Source organism: Hippopotamus amphibius, chromosome 2 (genome assembly GCF_030028045.1).
Source record: "Hippopotamus amphibius kiboko isolate mHipAmp2 chromosome 2, mHipAmp2.hap2, whole genome shotgun sequence".
Taxonomy (NCBI): Eukaryota; Metazoa; Chordata; class Mammalia; order Artiodactyla; family Hippopotamidae; genus Hippopotamus; species Hippopotamus amphibius.
Genome location: NC_080187.1, coordinates 181205554 through 181228105, shown reverse-complemented (window position 1 = coordinate 181228105; position 22552 = coordinate 181205554).

Genomic DNA, 22552 nt, shown 5'->3' with positions numbered 1-22552 from the left:
TACATCTGCCGTTGAAACATCAAAACACATTTCACTGTGGAATCCTCCACACATACTTAATCCAGATTTCTTTGATTTTAACTTCATTTGCAAAGTGAAAAGATATACACATTTCCTATTTTTAAGAAAAAAATTGCCAAACTTTTAATAAGTATTGACTTTAGAGGTAGGCAGAATATGCACTTTCTAATTCCTAAAACATGTGAACACGTTACCTTACATGGCAAAAAAGGACTTTTCATATGTGAATGAGTTAAGGATCTTGAAATGGGACAATTATCTTGAATTATCTGGGCGAATCTAACGTAATCTAAACAGTCTTGATAAGAGGGAGACAGGATGGTCAGAGTCGGAGAAGTACATGTGACAATGAAAGCAGAGGTCAGGAAAGTGCCGTTGCTGGAAAGAAGCCACCAGCTAAGGAATGCAGGCAGCCTCTAGAAGCTGGAAAAGGCAGAGAAAGGGTTTTCCCATAGAGACTCCAGAAGGAAAAACAGTCCTGCCAGCACCTTGATTTTAGACCTGTAAGACCCATTTTCAGACTTCCAACCTACTCTTCTATAAGATAATTAGTCTTGCTTTAAACCACTGAGTATGTGATAATTTGTTTCAGCAACCATAGGAAACTCATATGACATATTTATGCTATTGACCTCTATTCTCTAGCAATAATTCCTTTCTGTAGGTTTATTTTCTTTACTGTGCATTTTATTCTCAATCTTACTTCAGGTGATTCATTTCATCCATGTGATCAGTTGATCTGGGAAGGCAAGATGTAGTAGTCAACAGCCAAATTGTGAGTATTTATTGAGCATTTGCTATACTTGTGCATTACACTACATAGTCCATGCTATGCTACACAATTCATGATACTATTTGTTAATAGGTGCTATCGGGGGAGAAAAAAATATGTCAAATTTTCTACTCCTCCAAAGCTTACAGTCTTGGGAGAACTGACAAACTCACATATGAAGCAATTGAATTAAGGAATAAAGTTAGAGTGCCATGCTTTTGTGAAATATGACTAAAAACGTACCAAATACAACGAGCTGTAGAACACTCACCCTAAAAAGGTAAGCTAGTACTCTCCTGGTTCATAAAAGCATTTCTAGCCCATAAGTTTCCTGAATAGGCTTGCATTTATCTTTACGTATTTCCTTTCAACATTAAAAAAAAAAAAAAACAAGAAAACAAACAAAAAAAACTTCTAATAGAAATTCTCCATTCTAGAGATGATGTAAGCATCTTCATTTGGTCAATCAAAACATGAAATAACTTCTTAAAGAAAATGCTTTAATTCTACAGGAATTCTTTAAGCATTTTCATCTCAGTTTTTAAATAAGCATAAAATGAAGCCATTGTGTTAGAAAACAATTATGTTGATTATAAATACCCAAACCAAAAATGAAGGAAGATATTTGGAATATGTATTAGTCAGGGTTCCGCAGAGAAACAAAACCATTAGGATGTGTACATACATAGAAAGAAATTTATTATAAGGAATTGATTCATGTGATGATGGAGGCTGGAAAGTCCAAAGCCTGCTGTGTGGGCTGGCAGTCCAGAGACCCAGGAAAGCTGATGGTGCAGATCCAGCCTAAAGGTCAGCAGCCCGGACACTCTGACCCTCTTGCCTCTTTCTTATTAGGACCTTCGTGATTAGATTAGAGTCACTAGCTAATTCAGGATAATCTTCCTGTTTCAAGTTCCTTACCTTAATCACATATGAAAAGTCTTTTTGCCGTGTAAAGTAACCCATTCACCTCCCAGTGGGGTAGATGAAGTCTGAAGGCAGTCTGCTGGAGAATTTCCTCCTGCTCAGAGAGGTCGTTCTTTTTGTTCTATTCATACCTTCAACTGATTGGATGAGGCCTACCCACCTTACGGAGGGCAAGCTGTTTTACCAGCCGTTCACATCATTGACATTTAAACACCCTCCAAGTTGACACACAAAATTAACCATCACAAGCCCACCCTTTAGCAACCTGGCAACCGTACGGATCTCCTTAAACCATACTTAATCTACTAAGAGAATAATAAGGTCATATTTCTGCCTAATATGGTACAACTATTCTGTGTACAACTGAAAACGTACTTTTTCCCAAAAGAAGATACAAAGTATTTATCGATGTTTACTGGGTTTCTTTTTAATTGGCTGCGTTGGGTCTTCAATGCTGCCCATGGGCTTTCTGTAGTTGTGGAGAGTGGTGGCTAGTCTTCGTTGCGGAGAGTGGGCTTTTTATTGCAGTGGCTTCTCTTGTTGTGGAGCACGGGCTCTAGGTTGCATGGGCTTCAGTAATTGCGGTGCATGGGCTCAACAGTTGAGTTTTGCGGGCTCTAGAGCGCAGGCTCAGTAGTTGTGGCACACCGGCCTAGTTGCTCTGCAGCATGTGGGATCCTCCTGGACCAGGGCTTGAGCCCGCATGCCCTGAATTGGCAAGCAGATTCTTAACCACTGAGCCACTAGGGAAGCCCCGATGTTTACTGTTTTTGACATACTATAATTTAAATAAGTTAACAATACTTAAATACTATGATATAAAGTGAATACATCTCATGTTACATGATAAAGGGATAAGAGAGGAAAGAAAACAAAGATATTATACATACACACATGAAAACAAACATATTCATAACAAAATAAGGAGGGACTATGACAATTACAGTCTTCGTTTCTATCACTAGTCACTTGGTTGTAACTATCTTCTTCTACTTCCCATTTTATATTACCTTTGCTTTCAGCAAGAACCTCAACTCGTAGTGGTTCTTTACCTGCTGGGGTCAGCCAAATCTCTGTCCCTGAAGGGTGTCATTAGCACTGCTGCCTGAATTGGGTTGTTATAGTTTTCCATTGACTGTCCATCACAGGGCATAGTAGTACTAAGAGACGCCTTAAGGGATATCCTATATTGTAGACATGCTCTTCCTTACCTCCATTGTGGAGTTTTTGTCCAATTTCCTATTAGTATTCAGAATCAGTCACCCCAGCCAATACCGTGACTCCTTTCTTTGCCTATTGATTCAGAAGCACGAGTCATTCAGAATAGCCAGATGGCAGTCTTAACTTCCAGTTCAGTGGAGTCATTGTTGTGTCTTCCAGTGGAAGCATTTCTCCCTTTGGAACCAAGACCAGCAGATTATAAGGTTACAGGTACAGGAAGTAACAGTTCTGCTAGTGGGTTACTAGGGATGATAGTGTACCATCCATTCATTTCTATCCATTTCATGGATTCAGTCCATTTCAATCCATTTCATTGATTCCTGGACCTTTGAATCCTAGCTTTGAAAGAAATAGAACCATATGTTTGACACTGATTCAGAGCATATACAGACTTCTGAAAAACTTTGCCTCTGCCCTGCAAGGTATTGCCACCCAGCTGACACAGTAACTAAGTGGCTATCCACCATTCTATCAAACCAGATGCTTCAGGATGGTGGGAGAACACGGTAAAATCAGTGCATTTCGTGAGCATGGGCTCATCGCCCCACTTCTTTTGCTGTGAAGTGAATTCCCTGATTGGAAGAATGCTGTGTGGAATACCATGATGGTGGATAAAGAATCATACCACAGGTGGTAGTTTTGGCAAAAGTATTGCATGCTGGGAAGACAAATCTGTATTCAGAGCAGGTGTTTATTCCAGAAAGAACAAAATGCTGCCTCTTCCATGATGGAAGCAATCCAGCGTAACCAATCTGTCACCAGGTAGCTGGCTGGTCACCCCAGGGAATGGTGCCACACCAGGGGCTCAGTGTTGGTCTCTGCTGCTGGCAGATTGGGCACTTGGCAGTGGCTACGGCCAGGTTGGCCTTGGTGAGTGAAAGTCTATTTTGCTGAGTCCATGTATGCCCTCATCTGTGCCACTATGGCCATTTCGTTTATGTACCTACTAAGTGATGATAGGAGTGACTGGGAAGAGGCTGACTGGTATCCACAGAATGGGTCATTCTCCTTACCTGATTATTCAAATGCTCAGCCTTTGGTGAGCATCCACCTGGGATACAAATATCTTCATATTTTTTGCCCAATTAAAGAAGTCTATTCACATACCTCTTCCCCTTCCTTGTCACCAATTTTTCAATCATGTTCCTTCCAAGTCTCTGGTCAGCCAGCCAAGCCATTGTCCACAGACCATGTGTTAGTATATAATCTCACATCTGGCCATTTCTTCTTGCAAGCAAAATGAACAACCAGGGGTGTTGCCTGGAGTTCTGCCCACTGGGAGGCATTTCCCTTCCCCATTGTTTTGCAGGGGTATCCCAGAAAGTGGCTGTAGTGCTGCAGCTGTCCACTTTCAGATGCTGCCTGCATATCATGCAGAACCATCTGTAAACCAAGCCCAAGTCTTCACTTCCTCTGTCAGCTGACTGTAGGGAACTCCCCATGAGGCTGTACGTGCAAACTGGGAGGAGGAAGATAGAATGGCAGGAGTGGGGACCGTAGGCCTTTGGGCCACATCGTGTAACTTCCTTGTACTTTAAGGACCTGCTCGGGCCCAGTGTTGTGTCTACCACCTCCATCTGATGCTGGAGGGCTGCTGTGCATGCCCAGCCTAATGGCTTGGTGAGTCAGATGAACCTAGCACATGATAGGCAGCTCAAGTTGCATGGTAACTTGGTGGCCCGTGGTTAAACATTTTGTTCCTCAAGAGGAACGTGGTGATTTGCAGAGGACGGCAGGGCTTTGCTTCAAAATCTAAGGGCTTGTACTATGATTCACCCCTAGGGGCTGCCAAAGGCTCCGAACCACATCCTTATCTGCCACTAACACTTCAGGCACCATTGGTTCTGCCCAATTATAAGGCCCAAGTAACACAGCAGCTTGTGCAGCAGCTTGGACCCATTACGAAGCTTTCTCCTGTCCTGGGCTCCATTCAAAAATAGGAGCGTTTCATATCACTCAGTAAATAAGTTAAAGTAACACACCCAAATAAGGAATATGTTGCCTCCAAAATCAAAGAATTCCATTAGGCATTGTGCCTCTTCTTCGGTTGGAGAAGAAGCCAGTTACAGTAATTTATCCTTCACCTTAGAAGAGATATCTCAGCATACTCCATGCTACTGAATCCCTAGAAATTTCACTCCAGAAATTCAGGTAGAACATCCCTGAATTTTTTTCAGCTTTTTTGAGGTATAATTGACAAATAAAATTTTAATAAGATATTTAAGTGTACATTGTGTTAGTATCACTTACATGTGGAATCCAGAAGCCCCTTGAATTCTTGTCAGATTTATTTCTCACTCTCTGACACACAAATGTCTTGCCAATGAATCTAGAGTAGTTGCTACTTCGTGCTTTCTAGATCTAACCAGCATAATCTCATCAACGTAATGGACTAGTGTGGTATCTTGTGGAAGGGAAAGGCGATCAAAATGCCTCTGAACTAAATGATGACATAGGGCTGGAGAGTTTATATAGGCTTGAGGTAGGTCAGTGAAGGTATATTGCTGGCCTTGCCAGCAGAAAGCAAGATGCTTCTAGTGGTCTTTACTAATAGGTATCAAGGAAAAACACACATGCCAGATTCATAGATGCATACCAGGCACCATGGGATACATTAATTTGCTCAAGCAATGAAATTGTGTTTCATGCAACAGCTGCAATTACTCTCATTGCATTTGGGTTTCCCAGTTTAGTGGCCATAGTCCGCACTGTGGGACATTCCAGAGAAGAATGATCACAGAGCTCTTTAAGGATACTGGTCCTCCACTCACGAATTTATTTCTCATAGTTGTGGTAAAACGTGTGTCTTCTGGATCCTCCCAGGGTAGGTAGTTAGTCTTAAATGACAAATCTACTCTAACGTTCCAAACTCCCTAAGTCTTTGAATCTTTTCCTCTAAAAGAAGCCAAGGCAGGTCAGCATTTTCAACTCACTCACGACGAACCACCTCATGGTCCGTGTTTCAGCCAATCAATCAAACAAACAGAGCTCTTTCTAACTCCCAGAGCTGCAGCGCTAAAGGCAGAACCTCTTCTGAGCCCACCCATGTCAGCACATTCAGGGGGAAGCAGCACGTGCTGTGTTAAGGAATGACTAGCATCTTGGTGTCATCGTAGCAATATTTGTTGCGAGTAAGAAGGAGGTAGAAGATGGGGGTTACAAGGTAGATGGGATTCAAACGTAAAGACTATGAATTCTTGGTGCAAAACTTGTGAAGCTAGTAGGGTAGCTATGCTAAAAATATCATCCACCAAGTTTCAAAAAGTCCTCAAGGTGACTTTGACCAAGTTTTCAGCCTTTAATCAGGACTTGTGAAATTGAATTAGTACATCCATTTCATTTAAATGGTTTTTCATTAAGTCTTCCCTCACACTGGCTTGGTTCTTCCCCTTCCAATCTTTGTATTATCTCTCATTTCTTTTTTCTTACCTTATTTTTTTGAAATAGCTGTTTCTTAAAGAATTAAACATTTCTGTCTTTTGGATGCCTCACAGTTTTAGATAATGCTTATGAAATGCATTTTCATGAGGTGCTTTTTTGGGGCGGGGGTTAAAAATCATTTGACTCAAAGCTCTTTCCCACTGTGTGCACTTCAATCCTCAGAATATAAATCCATTTTGTAATTACTCCAATATTCTCATCTTAGAAACTTTGCCTGACACACCATTCCATATGTTTATGATTCTCTGAATGAAAAAGTGTTCCCTGACAACCATTCAGATTTTTCCCTTTAATTTCCATTTATGCCTTATTGTCTTATAATGTTCAACTGAAAATATATGTTGCAATATTGTGTGACATTATCAGTATTACTTAAGATTTTATATACCCATATATCAGCCAAACATCAGATAAATCTCACTATTCTCCTTTTCGTACATCTTCCTTCCTGGAAGAGTACAGGTAATAGATTCAATTTCTCCTTCATGACAAGTTGACTTTAAGCATTTCTTACAAACTGAAGACAAGAATCAATTTGCATTTTGGTTTGAATTATTTTTAAAATGTGAACTGGAAACGGAATTTGGCTTAACGTTTGTGCAATTAAAGTGATAGTGCTAACTGCAATGCTTTTTAGAAGAAACTTACATCAGGGTTGATTTTAAGAATAGTGTAAAGCCAAGACACAAGACTAATTTGAAGGTCTTGCTAATAAATAACGTTGTTAGAGAGAAAAGGGGTATTCTGATGATTTGTAATCCTGCAATAATGGCTTCTAAATAGTTAAGATTAGTTTGAGAGATGAGCGCCTTTCCACCCTCTGTGCCATATGCCAGCAGGGGACAAAAATCAATCTTGCGAGGGCTCTGATTACTTCTGCTCCAAGTTTCTTGTCAGCAGATTCAAAATGTGCAGGGCAATGAATCTTCCACAAGGTAGAGGTGCTGCCCATCAGCTGGAAATCTTTTTTCCCAACTTCTGGTAGAATATCTGCTTGTGATAAATTAGGAGGAGAGAGAAAAATAGAAGACTGTTTGGTGCAACAATTTTAATCCTGTGTTATCAGTACAGAGAGAGAGTGACACCAGTTCCTGTGGCTTTGAGATGAAAAAGGTACCCTCGAAGGGAAGAAGCTTGAAAGTTAAGGAACAAACAAAATAATGGTCTTTGGCATCCCCAAATCCCACACTGCTTAGCATATGATCAAGGGAGAAGCACACTAATGAATACGAATTCTGAAGCGAGTAGTCTAGACTTGGACCCACATTAGAAGCTATACGGAAAAAGAAATTGAAGTTTGATTATAATAAAAACACAAGGGTATGAACAATGAGAGGAAAAAGGACAGTGTGGTTGGCAGAACAGTGGTTTCCAAAAATGTCCACATTCTAATCCCCCCAAACTGGGAATGATTTACCTTACCTGGCAAAAGGTACTTTGCAGATGTCATTAAGTAACACACCTCAAGCAGGAGAGAGTATCCTGGATTATCCCTGTGGGCTCAGTGTAATCACAAGTGTCCTGAAAGTGGAAAAGGGAAACAGAAGAGGTCGGAGTGAAGCAGTATAAGAAAAGTTGAACTCGCCTTTGCAAGCTTTGAGGATGGAGGAAGGGGCCACCAGCCAAGGAATGTGGGTGGCCTCTAGCAGCTGGAAAAGGCTAGGAAATGGATCCCACCAAAAGCTTAAAGAAAAGAACAGCTCTGCTGACGCCTTGATTTTAGACCAGTGAGACTCACAGGAGACTTCTGACCTACAAAACTGTATGGTAACAAATGTGTGCTGTTTAAAGCCCCTAAATTTGTGGTAATTTGTTAGATCGGTGGCAGAAAACTAATAGAGACAAGATGTGAAAAGATAAAACAAGACCTAAGTTTTAAAATTGTGTATTACAAGGACTTCCATGGTGATCCAGTGGTTAGGACTCCGCTCCGTGCTTCCACTGCAAGGGGGAGTATCTCAATCCCTGATGGGGAACTAAGACCCTGCATGCCATGCAGCATGGCCAAAAAGAAAAAGGAAAAAGAAAAATTAGTTAAATGAGAACTTGTTCAAATTGCAAAAACATTCTTAATACACTGAGTTGAAACCAGGTACAAATATGATGTATGGTGTGATAATGCTGGTGTATAATATTGAACACATTGGTGTATGATGTTGGTGTGATATGTCTCTGATACCTGTTTTCATACATATCAACAAATATATTCACAAGTAGTGAGTGTGGATGTACAGAATGTGTTTTTACCCTACTCCTAGATTAAGAAAAACACAAAATATATTTTTAGATGTAAATGTTTTTCTGCTATAAAAATGTGTGTGTGTGAAATTTTATGTTTGTATCACTTCTAACCAACTGGTAGTAGAAATAGGAAATGTACAATTGTCTATATATTTAAGCTCTCCTCTACACAATATTGTAAAATCCAACTCATTCTGAAAATGGAGAGTTCTGTCTCTACTAAAACCAAAACAACCCAAAGGTGTAGTGAACTGTGTGATTTTTTTTCTGGGCCCGGATCACTTGAACCCAACATTAGTCACCAAACAGTACCCCAAAAGGCCTGCATATGGATGCTGCTATAAAATGGTACGATCATTCCAGAAAACAATTTGGCAAAATATATCAAAAAGCCTTTAAAAATTATGCCCTTTGAACCAGTAATGTCATTTCTAGGAATCTAAAGAAATACTAGGCAAAGATTATTACAAATAAGAATATTCATCAAAGGTTTATTTATATAGAAGAAAACTAGGAAACCAACCTTAATGCCCAGTATGAGGGGAACTGGGCAGTAATTTAAAGTAATGTTTTCAAAGAACATTTAATTACATGGGAAAATGTGTTCAATATGTTCCTAAATGAATAAAAGCAGGCTGCAAAAATTGAATACACAATATGATTCCAATTTAGAAAATAAAAAGAAAAAATATGCCAAATGTTAAGAGCAGTTATCTCTGGGTAGTAGAACAGGGTTTTAGAGTTTTTAACCATGTGCATATTTGTGTGTATATGTTGGGGGCTCCATTTGTTCTACCATGGGCATATATTACTACTCAAATTTAAAAAAAAAAAAGACAGTTTTTGCCATTTGGAGTATCAGTACTGTGTGGAAGCAGCTCAGAGTCAGTTCGACTGTCTACTAGAATTGAATTGGAATCGGGGTGTTACCTCTCCTGCCTTGCCAGTTCCTGAAATTTGGTTCTCTTCAATGATTATGACTTGAGAATCTCTTGCAGAGTCTGTGGAAATAGTCTTTCTAGAGACACTGGTCAAGAACCATGGCCTTTGGGGCTTCCTAGGTGGCGCAGTGGTTAAGAATCCGCCTGCCAATGCAGGGGACATGGGTTCGATCCCTGCTCCAGGAAGATTCCCACATGCCGCGGAGCAGCTAAACCCGTGAGCCACAACTGTTGAGCCCATGTGCTGCAACTACTGAAGCCCACGCACCTAGAGCCCGTGCTCCACAACAAGAGAAGCCACGGAAGTGAGGAGCCCACACACCACAACAAAGAGTAGCCCCCACTCACCGCAACTAAAAAGACCCAACACAGCCAATAAAATTAATTAATTAATTAATTAAAAAAAAAAAAAAAGAACCATGGCCTTGTCCTTGGGAAGTGCATCCTTTCCTTCCAGACTGAGCCTGCCACTTGACTGTGGCACGGGCACCCAGCGTTGCACGAATAGCATGAGTGTTAGAGCTCACAGTGAGCACACACTTCGCAGCAACGCATAGAGTGCGGTTCCCCCTCGGCCTTGTACTCCCTCCTAGGAACAGCTCCACCAAGCAAGAGCGCATTGCTGCAAGCATTCCACCAAGTAAATAGATAGCTTTCTTTCATTATTATTCATGGTCATAATCAGCTCCTGACTGTAGAAGTCACAACTTAAAATGTATTTGCCCCAGGTCTGGCCCTCTCCTGTGGCCCACATGTGCCACCGGCTGTGTGACCAGCAGTGGGTATTAGGATGCAAATTGGTATGTTAAGTGTCAGCCCTTCTGAAAGGAAGCTGAAAGTAAGAGCCTTGAGAAAGTATTTTCTCCTCTTCAGCGCACCTAAAGGGCAGGATGTGCCCCATTCTCATATGCTCCTCCCGGCATCTAGCGAGAACACGTGCACATAGTCAAGACTCAGTACTTTTAATGAAATGAATGAGAAATGATATTTTTTCAAGAATTCTTTTCGGAGTTCATAATGGCCCCTTTGGGTGTGCATATGTGTGTGCGTAGAGCTGTCATGTCCCTTTTATTGGAATGGTCATGCGAGATGGGAAAAAAGTAATAATGTCTTCCTTTTTGGAGAGTTTACTGGGCCTCAGATAAAAGGGAAGAAATAATTCCATCTCATTCTAAGGAAACGACAGAGTCTTTCAGTTCAAGAGATCAAAGCTGCATTAACTCTTCCAGTTGCCATTTACCATCGTTTAGCGCTCTGGGAAAGGTAATCTACTAAATAGTACCCAAGTGGCCTGGCAATTTATTAAGTGAGCAATTTATTCTTTTCTTACTACCAAGATCAAACCATTTGCCATTCAAATTCTTCACATTCCTCGGCGATAACAAGGTGGGAAGATATCCTTGTCTTAGACATACGGAAACTAAAGTTTAGTCTTGAATCTGCTGAGAAGGGGAAATAAAAATAAAGGATTTTCCACGGCTTACCCTAATTTTCAAGTACATATTATCCTTTTCCTAAATTTAGAATTGAGTTATTTAAGCTTTTCAGCGTTCCAGGAAGAGGCTGTAGCCTTCTTTCTTACCAAAACTATATAAAAGAAGAGCCGCTGTTTAGGCTACAGTAACAGTGCTAGTCTGTGGAACTCTGAGAAATAGAACGTGGGTAGAAATAGGTAAGAAAATGGACTCATTCAGTCATTAAAGGGATAAACAAGAAACAGTAGGTTATTAAGTCTCACAAGGCAAGGGGGAGTTGAAAAGACTTAAAGATACGTATTCTTTAAATATACCTATTCTTTTAATATAGCCGGCAGTAATCAAAAGTGAATATTTGAACTGAGATCTTGCCGACACTAAAACCAGTCCATTCGTAGAGTTTTCCCAGTCCTCCTGTTGTTATTCACATTAGGGGAGTGATTCCTGCCCCATCCCTCCCCCTCCTCTGGTCAGACCGAGGTCACATGGCCTCGTAAAACAGCCCCTCTCTCACTGCTAACTTGAAGTAGTTGGTGTCCTCAGAGCCATGACAGGGACACGCCCCTGGACTCTTTACCATCCTGTTAAGGTCTCCCAGAGGCTCCACTGCTTCATGAAAACACCCGTGGCAGGAGCCACAGTGTAAGTGCAAACTTCACAACATATGTTATCTCATTGATTATCATGAAAAATCCTACAAGGCAGGCATTCTCATCACTACAGGGTACATGAAAAAAAAAAAAAAAAAGGCACAAAGAATTAAATGCTGTGCCCAAATCCACACAGTGAGGAAATGATGGAATCTGGTTTTAAACCCTGGTCTGTAAAAACTCCGAAACACATCTCCTACCTGCGATGGTGCCTCTGCATTTTGCTGCACTCTGTAGATTCTTCTAGTGAAAAGTGGAAGTAATGCTTCAGGACTTAAACTCCACGTTACTATACTCTTCAAAAAAGTAAGAAACCTGCAATCTCATGGGTTATTGTTGCCCAGACATAGGCCAGCATCCTCCAAAACGAAACAAATCTATGTACTCATTGCAATATTTCCAAATGGTGACTTAGGCTCACACCATGGGCAGCAAAACTCATGTTTGCTAAATGCCAAAATTAGAAAATGCATTAGTATTTAACCTCTGTAAGTTCAGGCATCTATGCCTCTAATCCATAGAACTATTAGCACACAATCTGCACTCAGTGAATACCATGTTGAGTGTACATTTTTTAAAGAAAATACATAAAGTACAAAAAGCATTGTGAAGATGTCTACAGTCTATGATCATACTCTTTCAATAGCTTGGTTGCTGGTATTTATCAAAAAAGTTGACCCCATTGTCACTAATGTTCGAAAGTTGTTAACTAGAATTGAGCACATCAGAGTGACTTGTAACCTGTCTGATTCACTTCCTGCCACCAGTAGAATAAAGCACATTAATTGTAGACTCAGGATAATTATATCTATTAGCTGGGCCATGAAATACCCAGGTACCTGTGCAAAATATACTTTCAGAGGAACATAAATGAAAATATTAATAGCAGTTAACATCCCGGGGTGTTTCCATTGCCAGTCATAATTATTGATTTTTCATCTCCTCTTTATTTCTGTATTTAAACAACAAACCTATGTGACTTTTATAATAAAAATTTAAATATAGAGCCTTCCAGGAAAAATGTATTTACAAATATATGGAAACACTTCTAATATAACAGCTAAAACTTATTGTGCATTTTCTATGTGCCAGACACTATTCTCTGTGTTTCATATGCAGTAACTTATTTAATGCTCACAATAACTCAGTGAGGAGGAGAGTATGATCCACATTTTACAAATGAGAAAACCGAGGCACAGAATGGTAGAATAACTTGAGCAAGATCAAACACACATCTTAAGTCAAGAAGCCAGCAGTGAAAAAGACAGTCTCACTCCAGAGTTTGCATTCTTCACCGCTGCACCATTTTACCACACAGTGAACAGATTTACAGTACATAACAATTAATATAATACTAAGAGTACAATTGAAACTATGGGGAAAAATTACCAAAATTCAATAAATGAAAAAAAAAACCCCATGGAAAATGGGAAGACATCAAAATATTAGTGGTGACTAATCTTCTGTGATATCATCAGGAACATTTCCTTATTTCTAGTTTTCTAAATTTTCCAATGTTTATTTAATAATAATATGTCTTTTGGAGCTTTTTATTCTTAAAAGAAAAAGTAATGGAATCAATAATTAAGAACTACAATATGGGAGGGCCCTAGATTATACTCTCAGGAAAACATAAAAATATTAGAGACAAATCTTAGGAAGAGCTTCAAATTTAAATTCCAGAAGTCCAGCATGCCCTTTATTTTTATTTTTTTAATTTTATTTATTTATTTTTATTTATTGGCTACGTTGGGTCTTTGTTGCTGTGGGAGGGCTTTCTGTAGTTGCAGAGAGCAGGGGCTACTCTTCATTTCAGTGCACAGGCTACCTGAGGTGGCTTCTCTTGTTGCGGAGCACCGGCTTCAGTAGTTGCAGCACAAAGGCTCAGTAGTTGTGGTTTGCGGACTTAGTTGCTCCACAGCATATGAGATCTCCCAGACCAGGGCTCGAACCCGTGTCCCCTGCATTGACAGGCGGATTCTTAACCATCGTGCCACCAGGGAATCCCCAGCATGCCCTTTAGAAAGCAAGGAGAAAGAGTGTGCAATCCCAGCACTAGACTATAAACCTCTTGAAGTTGCGATCAGATCTTTTACTAACTTTTATTGGTCTGGGTCTTAATGCTTGCTACAAACCTATAAATCATATGGCCATCCAATTGTCAAAATTGAATTGATTTGTAATTTCTCGTGTGTTTTTCCTGGGGGGGTTAGACTTAAGAAGTAGGTGAGAAAAGGAGAGAGGTAACCTAGCAAGCTCAAACAGGTGCCGAGAGAAGAAACAAGCTATTATAGGTCTCTGAGTTAACAAGTTTAAACACGTGTCATTGGCCATATGCCACCTCCACTGATCACTCCTTCTCAATCAGCTTCACTGACCTCCCTTGTTCTGCCAAATCTCTCATGATAAAGTTTCAAAGTTCTATCCTTGGTTCTCTCATCTCTAACTACAATCTCTCAAATAATCCCATCCAGTTTCAAATACTATCTATGCACTAATAGAACTCAAATGATAGCCCACGGCAAGACCTCTCTTTGAGCTCCAAAGCCCCAGATCCAACTGCCTACTTGACTTCTCACTTGGCTCTCCGACAGGCATCCCAAACTTAAAAGAGACCCAAGAGAACTACTGGTTTTTCCCGAACATATACTTCCTACTCTCTAGACCTTTTGCATCTTAGTAAATGGCATTACCATCTACCCAGTTGTTCAGGCTCAAAACTGAAAGCCAATCTTGAATTCTTTCTTACCATCACCAAGCTTACATCCAACCATCCGTAAGTCCTTTTGTCCTACTTTCTAAATTACATCTCAGATTTCACCACTGTGATTACAATTGGTCCAAGCTACCTTGCCTGGCCTGCTGCAATGATCTGTTATTTTGTGTCTTTGTCACCACTCTTAACTCTTTATGGCCCAGCCTCCATAAAGCAGGGAGTGAGCTCTTTGAAGCATAATTCATATCATATTACTCTGCTCCCACCCTCCCCACTCACACACACACACACCCCATCACTACCTGCTTTCCTCTACTTAAATCCTTCCTTTGCCTTCCCATTATACTTAAATAAAATCAAAACTTCACACTATGGCTTACAAGACCATTCACGATCTATATGATCTGGTCCCTGTCTGCTTCTTTGATTTCATTTCCTCCCAATCTTCCTGTTGATTAGTGCTAGAATGGCACATTGATATTCTTTATAGACCCTGAAATCCGGTTCGTGCCTATCTCAGTGTCCTTACGAGTGCTCTTTTCTTTTCCTGGAAAGCTTTCCATCAAATTCTCACAAGCCTTCTTCCTTATTGTCATTAACTTAGATGTCACATCCTCAGAGAAGGAGTTAAAGTTGTTCATCGCATGCGCATGCACACACACACACACACACATTAACCTAGAGATGGGCTTAATTTATCTTCCTCATAGTACTTGTCAGGATTTGAAATGACCTTCTTCATTTGTCTGTGTTTACTGTCTTTCTCCCAGACTAGAATATGAGTTTCTCGAAGTCAGGAATGTTTTCCTCAGGTGTTGCTGTGTCTCCAGACCCTGGAATAACACCCAGCATCTAGATGTCACAAAATAACTATTTTTGACTGGTCACAGGAAAAAAAAAAGTATGTCTACTACAAAAGAAAATAAATGGTCTATTTCAATAAGGTTGGAGATTAAAAACTATGGTGATAGCGGATGGTTAACCAAGAGAAATCTGGGACAGAGATGATTAGAGAAAAAAAGACGAGTGATTATGATCATTGCAGATAATTAGTCTTGTTTGAATGTGGTTGTAAAGAGGAAATATACTTTAGAGATATACCAAACCAGATAAAACAACTTGCGATGCTTACCCTCTCATAAGAGACTGGTGACTAAAGAAACACGTGGGCTGAAACATGGAACATTTGAGAAGTTCTATAGGTTAAAAAATATAATTAGGAAGACTGTTATGCAGGGATAATTAGGAAAAGAGTATAACCACACAAGTATCAGTCATCTTTGGAATATAGTCACCTGAAAGAAATTATAATTTTGAGACATTAATAGGGATGTTACTTGGTTGAAGTCACTCTCCAATTTACTATTCATATATCTTAAGAAATCTCCAACTTTCTCCCATCTTAGAATGTAAGTAATGTGGAAGTTCCATGGGAGTCCCTGAAAAAGAGAAAGTTAACTTGACTTTAGTATCTGAACTGCAAAGCAGTGATCAATTAGCTTATTAATAATCAGGTAATTGAGCAGGGGTTTCCTGAATAAAATAAAAAGTAGAAATAACCAGCAGGACAATTTTAAGAACCATCTCTCAGCTTTATAAACTAATCCTCCTCTAATGGCCCTTTTTAATGTAATTTATAGTTTCATCATTACCCTTTTTGTGTTAGTAATTATTTCTAAAATACCAAAGAACCATCTTTTTTTCAAGGTCCTTGCCTCAGTCTGATTTACAACCCAGCTCAAGTTGGACTCTGTCTTTCTGAGGTTTGACATTTCAAAATATTTATTGCTCTTTTACATTAATGCCTTTCTCATGAATCTGAAGGTGACCGTTATTTCTTCCATCGTGTTGTAATTAAATGGATCAACTATTGCTTTATTATTTCCACTGTTTGTCTGCACAGCACATTAAAACTTTCAGATTGGAAAGTGATATCGAGCAACGTGTGAACTATAACAAACAAATATTTCCGAAAATATAGGGTCCTTTTGACGCATCACTAAAGGAGCTGTTCCAAGCGAAAGCACAAAATCTTTAATATTTTATTGATCAGATCTAAACCTTCTGCCCAAAGTGGCAATTAAATTTCAATTAAACTGACTGAAAGCATCATATTAAATTTCAGCACTTTACGAGCTATCAGATAATGCTGCAGGACAAATCTTTAGTATGATCACACTCTTTTCAAATTATATTATCCTGTTCATTCACAATAAAAGTGACAGTTTTAGGTATACTTTCAATATTTCTTGAATATAAACCCTCTAATGAACACATTTTATTGCCTTTAAATCAATTATTATTGGATATTTTAATAAAGTGAATTGAGCACTTTGTTTTACACACTGCTTAGAAGTTATTATATTTTGCAGTCTGCACAGCAAAGAACTGAATCAGAGAGAGAGAGAAATGGCCAAATATCTGACAGTACAGGAGAAATGGAATGAGCCGTTTATAAGGAGGTGGGCTTCCTGTCTCACTCTATAACATTTGATGATACATGCTAATTAGCATCTGATTAATGGTTTTTTTCTTTTGAAATTTAGGTCCAAGTTCTAGAAATAGCTCTTATCACAAGAGGAAGATGTTAGAAATCACAAAACCATAAATGAATCTGATGTATATTTTATTTTGGAAATCAGAACCTTAGGTTTCTGTTTGTTTCTGTCTCCCTTGCCCTTTGGGTCTGTGATTTATAACACTGTGTCTGAGTATTTCATAACAAAATTCATGTTACATATTGCCCAAGACTGTGCCCATCTGAATGATATGAATGGCATTTTATTCTTTACTATGGCCACCCATGTGAATAAGGCAGACTCCAGGCTCTAGAACACAGCTGAAGCGGTCAGTATTGATTGCCAGGATGGCTGAAATGACTGCTTTGGCCCTGTGCTGTCCAGATCGCCTACCACATACTGGAGACATCACACCATATTCACTTCATAGAAAGTTCAATGTACTGGTCCCATTTCATGCACATATATACACCATGAACACACTAACTAGACAAATAGCATAGAATCACATTCGGGAAGAGACGAGGCAAGAGAATGCCTTCTACTTTGAAAGAATCTAGCCACATATAAGTATTTTGTCCTGCATTGTGAATAAGGAGATGCCTTTATTGCCGAAGTCAAAAGGATGCTGTAATAACCTCAGTGTAATTCATTGGAGTAGATTAAATTAAAAGTTAGATGAAAATCATGATTTCTTATTGAAATGATTCAATTAGATTATGGTCCCTGAATCTAAGTAATTGAGTCTCAAGGCGACAAGGGATTTTAACAAGTCATTAAAACGATCCTTCTCTGCAGAGCTGGATGAGGGACCAACAGTAAGCCTGTTCATGGACCTGGAATCAAATCTTAAGGGATGCAAGAACATCATTTCAATAAAAGGGGCAGTAAACTCTGGCTTCCATATGCAACCTGTAGGAAGTAAACTACAAATTGCCCAACTCCTGAAGTAGACAGCACCTCCCGGTTAAAATTGTGAGACTATTCCTTCCTAGCGCTGTTTTTTCTGCTGAGTGTGGGCCCCAGTAGCTGCTGTGAGCCAGACACAGTCAGCTGTTCACTATTTACCTGCAATGAGTGCTATAGGATCTGCTTCCCAATAACAACAAAAAATTTTAAAATAAAAATAAAAAGGTAATACAAGCAATTTGTAAGGTAGGAAGTGCTTTGTCCAGCTATTTCAGAATATCAGCTGTGCTGCAGCAGTTGAAGTGAACTGACGCTATACAATTTCATGAAGACAAAATCAGTTTCTCCTTCAGTCATATTTTGAAAGGACCCAAAGAAATGTTGTGCTAAGAAAGACCCTTCCCTATATCATTCCTCACAGGCCACAAATGTAAGAATGGGAACTATTAAAAGCACATTTTAATTTTAAATAATCCTCACTACAGCAGCAAATCCCCATACACATAATTACAGCTTCAGCCTATTTATTTGGCTTCTGTTTTTAGCTGGGCAGAGACAGTTGACAAGAGACAATCCTGAAAATCTTCACTGTCTTATCTAATTGACTTGGTGTTTTACACATAGGCAAAGAAGTGGTAAGTGTGTGTGGTAGGGGAGAGGGGTGACCTCCGTTCGGAAATTAAAAAAAAAAAAAAAAAAAAGACATAGCAGAAAATATATTTCCCAATAAGGGTTGAACCCTTCAAAGTTGAAAACTTGGGAGCCTGCCCACCTGGACTTCCTCAGGTGAAGCCAACCAAGTGAAGGGAAGCCAAGGTTACCTCCCTAACCACTCTGCTGCCCTCTGGGATTCATTTTCTCTCCCAGATGTCTTCAGTGTTCAGGGTGAGCCACTGACATGAAAGAACACACTAGAAATTCTATATTTATTTATTTTTAGATAAAAATAAGAAGAAAATGAATCTTTTTTAAAATTCAATACACAGTTTGACACTGACAGTCTCACTCAGACACATGTCAGTTACAGCATGAGAGGGAGACTGAACAAAGCGGCAATGCTACTAGGGCAGGGAAGGGCCCTCCTGCCTTCATCTGCTTCCAGCCCATCCCAGGGCGTAGCCTGCTTCTACGCAGTTAGATAGACCTCCAGATCATGTTACCTGGTTTTAACTAAACTAACCCTCCCAAGATGGCCTTATGGTTTTAAAAGATTCCTGCAGAAAACTTGGGCCAATGCAAGCACATGCTCTCCTTCTCTTATTCCTAATCATGTGCTTCATCATTCATATTACAAGTTAAAGAATCACGATGGCCTGAATTGATCTAACAAAATTTCAGGCAAAAAATTTTTAATTCTCAGGAAGACTATTTGAAATATAGATTTACATCCACAACTGCTAATAATGACCTTCACCCTACCCATGCAACAAGTGTTTCTTGAGCACCTACAATGGGCCAAGCCATATTCTAGGCCCAGGAGATGGCAGTGAACGAAAAGACAAATCCGTACATTCATGGGGAGGCAGTAAGATGTATAATAAACCAAGTAAGTAAATTATATAGAGTATTCAGAGGTAATAGGAAAAAATGAAGCAGAGAAGAGAGATAGGGAATGCCAGGGAAGGATTTATAATTTTAAAGAAGATGATCAGGGAAAACATTATTGAGACAATGATATGAGATAAAAATGATGCAAAGGCACGTCAGAACTGAACACCCACTACCTGAAAACAAGCATCTACGACTTGAAAGCAGAGGAATTGGTATGATTTAAAAAATAAAATACTCTTTTAAAAAATCTTAAGTGTATTTCAAAATTAGGTCATTCTTTTAAATCGTTAGTTTTGTGTATTTATTTAAATAAACATAGTATATTAGTACAATGGAACCTGTACAGTATATAAAAATAAATATTCGTATGTTAGAGACGAGTTATCAAAAAACCTTACTGATGGGATGTACGATGAAAGAATTTGGGGAGTACTTGGCACAACTACAACCAAAGTAATTTTTAAAAGTTTGATCACCGTCTTGCTTGTGGGAAGCCCTTTCCTAGCTTCCAGTTGCCCTAAGAGTATATCCAGTTTCTTGGCTCTTGACACCGTACATGACCTGCTTGCTCCTTCCTCGCCATCTCAGCCTACATTTCAGTGAGACTGAACTCCCAGTTCCTAGAGCAGACCACGCTCTCTCTCTCACCTCCTGATCACACACCCTCTTCCCTCAATTGGAAACACTCTTTCAAGGACCACCCCACTCTCCAGGGGCCTCCCCACTTTTCACCTGGCCAACTGCTCCTGCTCCTTGTCCTCATGCCGTGAGCCACTTCAGAAGTCTCTTCCTCCAGGAGGCCTTCTCTGACTCATGAAGCCCAGTTTAGTTGTCCTGGTAAATTATCATCCCACCACATATTTATTCCAGCTTCCTTGTGGGCAGTGGAGGGCATGGACTTGTCCTGAGTCACTGCTGTAGTCTCAGAACCCAAGCCAGTGAGGCACATAATAGGTATTTCACACATCTTTGTTAAATGAGTGAATGAATAAACAAATGGCTGTAGCTACCGCATGTTTAAGTATTGGTACAAATTTCATAGCTTCTGTTCATGTGCATAGTTCCATTAATTGTGCTCTCATGACAGTTTCTCTATATATCTTTTTTTTTTTTTCTTTTTGGCCGCACCATGAGGCATGCAGGATCCTAGTTCCCCAGTCAGGGATCAAACCCAAACCCCCTGCACTGGAAGCACGGTGTCTTAGCCACTGGACGCCAGTAGTCCCTCTTTATATACTTGTATCTTTATAAGAGAACATTTTATCTTGGATTTTAATTATTTTCGCCGTGGATAGTGCGATCACTGAGAGGAGGTGACAAGCTCACAGTGCTTTTGGATTGTGCCTGACGTATAGTGAATTCTCCAAAAATATTTATCAAGTGAACTTCCTTGAGAAAGTAAGATACAGTCCTTAATGAAGGTAAGTATATGTTCACTGAGGATTAATTTTCACAAGGCTCTGTAATTTTATTTTGGACTACTGTGAAGGCTGCCTTTCATTCAAATTCTCAAACTTGAAATAATTATTTTTAATACTTAAAAATGTACCTTATCATCACACATAAATATGTCAGATGGGATGATGGTAGAGTAACAACCATGTACCATATCTGTAACATATTTTATATGTATCGTGTGTCTGTGTCCAGATGTGTCTTCCCCTTGTAACCAAAGGCTGTCCATGCCTTGCTGATGCCTAGAGGAGCACCATACTCTGAGATTCCACAAGATTCCACCTTATTTGTGATCTTCTCATTGAGAAGATGCATAAGACAGTACATGTGACTCTAAGGGACTTGACCTTCCTCTTTAAGAAAGTCTGATCACATTCCCACCTGCTGGAATTATGCAGGTCTTAACTCTTCCCAGTTGCACCCATCCCCTAATTGCTCAAACCTTGGGGTAGCAAAATAAAATGACAAAAGAAAAATGTTTAGAACATGCATAACTGGACTGACTCTTGTAATAGTCAGGCTACAGTCTTTTCACAGAATACTTGATTTTTTTTCTTCATTTTTTTGCTGAAAGCAAAACCAAGTTTTGATGGATAGTCAGAGGAAACCCCTAACTTTGACCAAGAAAAAAAAATCAAATCAATGAATGTAAATATGGAAAGACATGCTGTTTGTTTATAAGGACACACTCTTGACATTTAAGCAGACAGTCCACAAACTGAGCTGTGTGTTGTGTTGATAAAGTGCGTGGTATTTGAGAGAGCATTTTTTTCCATGATTCAGTATGTTTAGTTTACTCTTAGCTATAAACACCTTTTTCGTACAAATCTGCTTTTCCTTCTAAAACATACATATGTAAGCCGTCTTGACCAACAGAGCAAGCCAAGCTGCTAATAAATTTATTTGATAGCTATTCTTTGCATATCCTGCACCTACTAAATATATAAATTCCCAAATGTAGTAAAAGACTCATTTTTATTGAATTGTAATGGAGTGATTTCACAATTTTTTTTATGCTTGTGTTTTATTTAAATATAGTGGAAGTCTTCAGAAAAGGCTTCGTGTAAGAGATGTAAGTAGATGGAGAAGGGAAGGGGCCGGGGGGGATAGGAGGTAGAGAGGCTTGCTGTGCTCAGAAAGTGCTTTGCATTTCATGGAGTCCTTACAATTCATTTCCAAGTACAGTAGCTCTGTTGTGTGAGCAAATCTCTTTGCCTAGACATAATAATTGAACTTTTACAGATTTCTCAAGTACATCGAAACTGCTGCTAAATCAGAAAGGGTGAACTGAAGCCTGCTCCTCTATACCACACTTACTCATCTCCAATGCTATGCTGAATTTATTTTTGACACTAAGAAAAGAACCATGAATTTTTGTCAACTGCAGCATGGGAATTTACATTTGTTCTATAAAATGCACTGAGAGGACCAGGCTGCTCTTTGAGAATGGGAAATGTAATCTATCCAACTCTCAATAAACTTGAGAATATATATCTGGTTAAACCCATCTAAAATGAGATGCAGTCCTGGCAATATGGTGGGCTCAGAAAGGCTGGCAATAAAAGTAGATATACAGTATCTGACATCAGATTGTTTCAAGCTTAATTTCAGTAAAGTAATAATGTCAGGAAAAGAAACGCTCTGTGATGCACAGATTGATACCATTAGATAGAAACCGTGCAATGCCTTATGAACACGACCATTTTTGACTTG